The sequence below is a fragment of the Nannospalax galili genome, unplaced genomic scaffold (assembly GCF_000622305.1).
Source record: "Nannospalax galili isolate Female #2095 unplaced genomic scaffold, S.galili_v1.0 scaffold494, whole genome shotgun sequence".
In the NCBI taxonomy this organism is placed as follows: Eukaryota; Metazoa; Chordata; class Mammalia; order Rodentia; family Spalacidae; genus Nannospalax; species Nannospalax galili.
Genome location: NW_008334880.1, coordinates 233,564 through 240,123, shown reverse-complemented (window position 1 = coordinate 240,123; position 6,560 = coordinate 233,564). Strand labels below are relative to the sequence as shown.

The 6,560-nt window shown below is 42.1% G+C and overlaps 1 protein-coding gene across 4 annotated transcripts in view; it reads left to right on the top strand.

The window, feature by feature from the left end:
* Positions 1-6,560, top strand: part of Epb41l4a (erythrocyte membrane protein band 4.1 like 4A) — a 276,057-nt gene that overhangs the window by 111,027 nt on the left and 158,470 nt on the right. The window lies entirely within an intron of this gene.

The following is a 6,560-nucleotide window of genomic DNA, read 5'->3' as shown; positions in this document are numbered from 1 at the left end:
GTAATCATGAGGAGGTGGGCTGTGGCAGTTCCTAGGGTCCTCTGTCACCAAAATAGCAGGTAAAGACACTTAAAGGTAGGCATTATCAAGAGAAACAAAGCAAGTCATGGCATAGGACAAGTTGAAATACTTCTGAGACCATGTACCTTTTAGCCAATCAGCCAGTTGTCAAAGAGGCTGCAATGAAGTCAAGGAACTGGGTCCTTCACTTCAGATGGATACAAATAAAGAGAGGAATTTTTTCTCGTGAATTATTGTCCATGGACCATCATTCTAGTCAGTCAGATCCTGGCCTACCCACCTAAGGTTTTTCGCAGGCACCCATATGGGGTTTTAATCTCCTGTAGGGTAGACACACCCAAAGCTTCGACCCATGGTTAGCAATGGATCTGGTCCTTTCCATTGCCTGGTAATGGGATCTTTCCATCTTACCCATACCTCAGGTCTCTGCTCCTGTCGTCCCCAGTGCTTCTGAAACCTGGATTCCAACTGATTTTTTTGAAAATTAAGAACATTAATAGTGAATAAGGCCATACCCAACTGTTGGTGGGGGCTTATTCCCCACTTTTGTTTTTGTAATTGAATTTTTAGGTTTTGATGGTTGTGTTCTATAATGGCTTGACCTTGGGGATTGTAGGGAATTCCTGTATTGTGTTGAATTCCCCAAAGTGAGAAGAAGTCTTGTAAATTTTTACTCACAAAACATGGTCCATTATCAGTTTTAATTCTTTGGGGCAAGCCCAACATAGCAAAACACTGGAGAAAATGAGTCTGAGCATGTTTAGACTTCTCTCCTGTATGAGCGGTAGCCCAACAGGCATGTGAGAATGTGTCAATGGATACAAAAACATACTTAAGCTTTCCAAAAGGAGCATAGTGTGTGACATCCGTTTGCCACAAGGAATTGGATTTGAGTCCCCTGGGGTTTATCCTTGGCTGTTGCAGAGGCGGTACCTGCTGCCTCTGCATTGCCTTGGGATAAAAGCCCAGGCAATCCTTGGTGCCCCCTAAGATGCTGTAAAAAGATAGGGGCTTTTCTCTCTTTAAGGAGCGTATGAGTCTGAATACTGTCAGAAAGCAATGGCCATGAGTTCCTTGAATTGAGCTGCTTTTTGGTTTCTCCACATCTGCCCCAGTCAGTGAAAACATTGTAGGCTTTACTAAGGGCTCCCCAGGCCTGGGATTTGGTGAGTGCTGCTGCCAGAGGGGCTGTAGCACTCAGGGGTGGGGTGGTTCCCTGGCCACCCATGGAACTGAAGGGGTGGGGCCCCTCCCTGAGCCACCTTCCCCCAGGCCTTTTCAGCTGTCCTGGAACGGGTCGAGGCACACAGCCAAAGGTCTTTGTTTTTTTGGTTTTTTGTTTTTTGTTTTATTTAAATGCCCCAGGTGGTCACTGGTGGGGTGTGTGTGTGTGTGTGTGTGTGGCCCACCATGCATTAGTTTAAGGTGGATGGGGTGGGCGGCTTTTGCCACCGACCAGTGCGCTCTGCTCCACCCCGCCCTTCTGCCCGGGAGGCTCTGCAGCTGGCCAGGGCACTCCCAAGGTGCAGCTTGTTACTTTGGCCACTTTTGGGTTCACTTCTGTTGCATCTCTGCCTTCTTCCTCTAACCCTTCCCATGATTTCCATGTAACCCCAGTAAAAACATTAACCCCAAGTAGCCAGGGAGCCAAATGAATCGCCTCTGCCCAAACCTTTTGAGCTACGGGATCTGACAAATCCAGTCCCCTGCTTTTAAGCATATCTCAGTGCTTTGAGTGCTGGGTCTTCAAACTTAGAAATTGCATTACGCATTTTTTAGGGTCTTGCTTACCCCGAACCTCCGATTGGCCCTAATTTGTTTCACTTCTTTCTTACTTCTTTCTTTTCTTCTTTTCACCTTCTTTCGAGACCCATGTTGGGTGCCAGGTGCCGGGGGTTCGAACCTGCAACCCCCGGTGAGGTGAGGATTGGGGATGAGTAAGCACGCCTTTCGCCAGACCATGCCGCCCCCATTACCCGGGGACACTCAGACGCAACAGGGAGTCTTAGTCAGGCAGAGACTCATTTATTGCAAGTGTTCCAAAGCTTATAAAGGCACCTGGATCTCCCCCCCTCCCCAGGGTGTATCTTAAGGATGGTCACGCGCTGATCATGCACTCCTCAGCAGTGCAGAAGTATTCTTCAGACTTTCAAAGCAAGCCAGGCCGTGCCCCCAGTAACTTCCTTTCGGACCTATGCAAGATGGGGCCTTTAGGTCCCCACAATTGAGTTTATGGCAATTTGTTACAGCAACAGAAGGAAATTAATCCTCAAGGATATCGGGAGGAGAATTTTGTTCTTGCTCATTCAGCAGAAATGTAAGACTTTATTGTTTTGGTTTTTCACATTAGGCAGAACACTGTTTCGCCCCCTGGGTGGGAACATCATGCACACTCTGTGGGAGATAAGCAGGGTTTCCTTGTGATCAGAGCTGTGTGTGCTTCTTCCCATATATGTGAGCAATATTGCTGCTTCAAAATCACTTGGGTTCCTTGTTATGGGAGGGGGGTTGTGAAATTTCTTGATGATAGGTACAGCACTGGAACTGTAGCACAGACTTCTGCACTTTAAATAATTAGGAGTTTAAAATAATTTGATGATGGAAGGAACTTGAGCCACTTTTGAGGTCTTTAGAGACTGCTTGTATTAATCATTTTTTGTTGCTGTGATAAAATACCATGACCAAGGCAACTTATAGAAGAATGTTTATTTTGGATTATGTTTCCAAAGGGAGAATAGTCCATTATGCCTGGAAGGGACAGCAGCAAGTGGCAGGTGTGACGGGAGGAGCAGGAAGCTGAGAGCTCACATCTTCGACCTCAAACATAATGCAGAGTGAGCTGAAGTGGGGAGAGACTATGAACTCTTAAAGCCCACCCCCAGTGACATACTTCCTCCAGCAAGGCTGCACTTCCTGAAGATTCCATGACCTCCCCAAACAGCTCTAGCCTTCCTTCTCTACCAGTCATTTCCCATCAGTGTTGGGGCATGCTCAGGTATCTCTCATGTTCCCCACTCTCATGCCCTTGGTCCTTCACTTGCATACTTGATTTCCCATGTGTTATACCCCAAATGACACAAAACCCTATCAAAATTCATTGCTTCCACTTCTGTTTTTTAAAAAAAATTTGTATGTGCATGTATGCATGTGTATGTGTGTTTGTGTGATTGTGGGTGTGCATGTATCACAGCACATGTATGGAGTTCAGAGGACAACCTCAGGTGTTGGTCCTTACCCTCTACCTGGGTGGGACAAAATCTGTTTGTTTCTGTGTACACCAGGCTAGCGGTCCCCTGAGTTTTAGGAGACTCTTCTGCCCCCCACCCCCCATCTTGCTGTAGGTGCACTGGAATTACAGATGCATGCTACCGCATCTAGCTTTATGTGGGTTCTGGGGACCTGAGGTCAGGTTCTTACACTTGCACAGAAAGTATCTTTAGCATTGAGCCGTCTCTCTAGTCTACATTACCTCCATTTCTGAGATCCATTTTGTCTCTCAACTTCCCATAGTTCATCTTTTTTACCTGTTTACACTGAGGCTACCCGCCCCCCAGGTTTCCAGCTGCTAAATCTGAGGGCTTTCTGAGCTCTTGTGTACTTGACCTTCCTGCTACATTGACACTAATGACTGACTCCTCCATGAAATCTGTTCTAATGTCAGCACATTCTTGTTTTTCTTTTTCAAGTTTTCTTCTAGCTATTCTTTATGATCACTCATCCTCTGTCTGTTCCATAAATGTTGAGTTGGAATGCTATTTTTTGTAACTAAATATTGATATGGGGTCTTGTACATAGTAGGCAAACATTCTGCTATTCAACTGTGTCCTCTACCCAAAATATTGCCATTCATCACGATTTTATCCTTGATTCCCTTGATTCTGCAGGGGCTCATACATGTAATGGTATCTCCAAATGCTCTGAGTGTTGCAGTACAAAAGATGATCCTTATCCACTGAGCAGGAACAGACAGGCTCTACTCTCTACTCTGCCATGAATAATGGTGCATGCAAGTAGCATATAGATACTGTATTTTGAAGTATACGTGAGATTTCACCTTCTGTGATTGTATACTATGGCAAATAACCTATAATAACTAATAACTTCTGCAAAGAAAGAAAAGGAGATTGTGATGCTTATTACATATAGGAACCTGTCCTGTTTGAGGCATCTTTAGCTACCTTGTGGGGAAACACAGGGCAAAGATGAAGTAGGAAGGTCTCTTCAGCTATTGCTTTGACTTTCTCAGGAGCTGCATAAGCGGTAGAGTTGTCTGGGAAGACTGATGACAGATGAAGGGTGCCTGGAGGGTGGGAACAAGGGAAAACTCCGGTTGTTTCCTTTAGGAATGACAGAGTGTCCTCATAGGGATCTGTAGAACGGAAGATTTCATTTTCCTGAGGATTCTTCTTGGGTAGGGCCATCATCTCCTTAGCTTAAATTTCTGTCTAAAGACTAGTGGACCCCCCATTAGTATTTCCAAGACAGGTATCTCAAAAGATATTATGCTGTACAAAGAACATACACTGTAGATCTAGGCTGTCTGGATTTAAATTGAACTCTGCTACCTTGGAGAGAGCTCTGTGGCATTGGGTGAGTCTCCCTAACTTCAGTGTTTCATTTTCTCCATTTTTAAAGTGGTGTAGTTATACTACCAACTTCACAGGGTGATAGAGAGCTGGAAGGAATCTGAGTAAATACCGAGGCTGGTGGAGTGAGTTGTGTGTTCAAGTTGCACGTTAGCCCTTTCTTATTCACTGCTTGGATGGCCTTCAAGTACCCCAAATATGCCTTCAAAACTGTCCTCATCTTTTCCTCCAGATCTGCTCTGCTTTTTCATATTTCTGAGGGTAATGATTTTTGTTCAATGACTTGTAAAAATAATTTACCTGTGTATAATTTTAAATTGAGGCTAAAATTTTATCATAACTGTGATAGATACAAATCTTGGTTTACTAGGAAATATTGACATTGTAAAAATCTTTCACATCACTCTTTAATGGAATCAGTGAATTTATATTCAGTAATTATTTTGTACTTTAACTACTAAAAAGAATATAAAAACAAATTCTTCATTAAAAACCTGAATTTTTCATTCTTCTTTATTACTTCTCTCCTTAAACCTGTATTTCTCTTCTACTTTCTCCACAAAAATTTGTTTGTATGCACGTATGTATGTATGTATGTATGTATGTATGTATTTGAGGTAATTCAGGCTGGGCTCCAACTTGCTATAGCCAAGGCTGGCTTTGAATGCCTGATCCTCCTGCCTCCAACTCCAGAGTGTCAGGATTACAGTCATGTGCTGCCATGCTGGATTCTTAGATTTCTGTTAACAATGTGTTATCCTTAAAATGTCATTCATATATATATAAATATATAACTTTAAAGTTCATATCCTGAGAACGTAAAGTCTTAATTGTTGAGCCCAAGTGTAATTATTATCATATGCATTTGTTACTTTCTATTGCTCTGATAAAACACCGTGGCCAAGGAAACTTGTAGAAGGAAGGGTTTTCTTTGGGCTTATGGTTCCAGAAGGGTAAGAGTCCATCAAGGCAGGGGCAGGAGGCAGCCAGAGTAGAAAGCTGAGAGTGTCTATCTTTGAGCATGTGCAGGAAGCAGAGAGAGCAAGCTGGAAGCAGGTAGGGCAAGGCTATGAACTCCCAAAGCCTGTCTCTAGTGTTGTGGCCTTCCTTTAGCAAAACCTCATCTCTTAAACCTACTCAAACAGCACCACCAACTGAGAACTATCTATCAAATGTTCAGATACTTGAGTCTGTGGGGGACATTTCTCATTCAAACCAGTACATCATATAAGTAATTTAAAGGAGCACAATATTATGTGTTTTAATAATTACTAAATACAAATTAAGCACTTACTGGAAGTGCATCCTGTAATGAAATGAACAAAGACCTTTCCTCTCAGTTAGTCCTTATATTCTAAGATGGTTATAATTCTAGGGTGTAATGAGGCTTACTTATAATCTTAAGTCTATTTTTGGTTTTTATAAATACAAGCACTTAATAATCTTGTTTATTTAAATAGAAAAAGGAATTTCAGTAAAGGAATATCATTCAATTCCTGGAATTCCTTTTGTACTCAATGTCAAAAATCAGAGTAATCTGTCAGATGGAATTCTTTTTAGTAATCTATCAGGTACCTCAAACACAACATAGCCACAGTTGTTCCTTCAAATATGTTTTTCTTAGGTTTCTGAGAACATTGATTTCTTCAGTCACTTAGTTGGGTTCTTCAGTTTCATTGAAAGCAATGAATTCAAAACTACTTGACTTTGAGTTTGTTGATTCATCATTGTAGTAATTCAACTTCACAATTTCTGGGAAACATATTAAACATGCTTTTCTGAGACTTATTAAAATATTAATTATACTATTTTTACTTAGGGGCATCTGACTTAAGATAGCATACTAAGAAAAGATTAGGAAAATTTTAAAGTTCCTAATTTTGGAGGTAGGGGTTTTGTTCAATAGTAGAGCATGTGTGTAAAGATTATTAGTTTTAAACTACATTTTTCAAT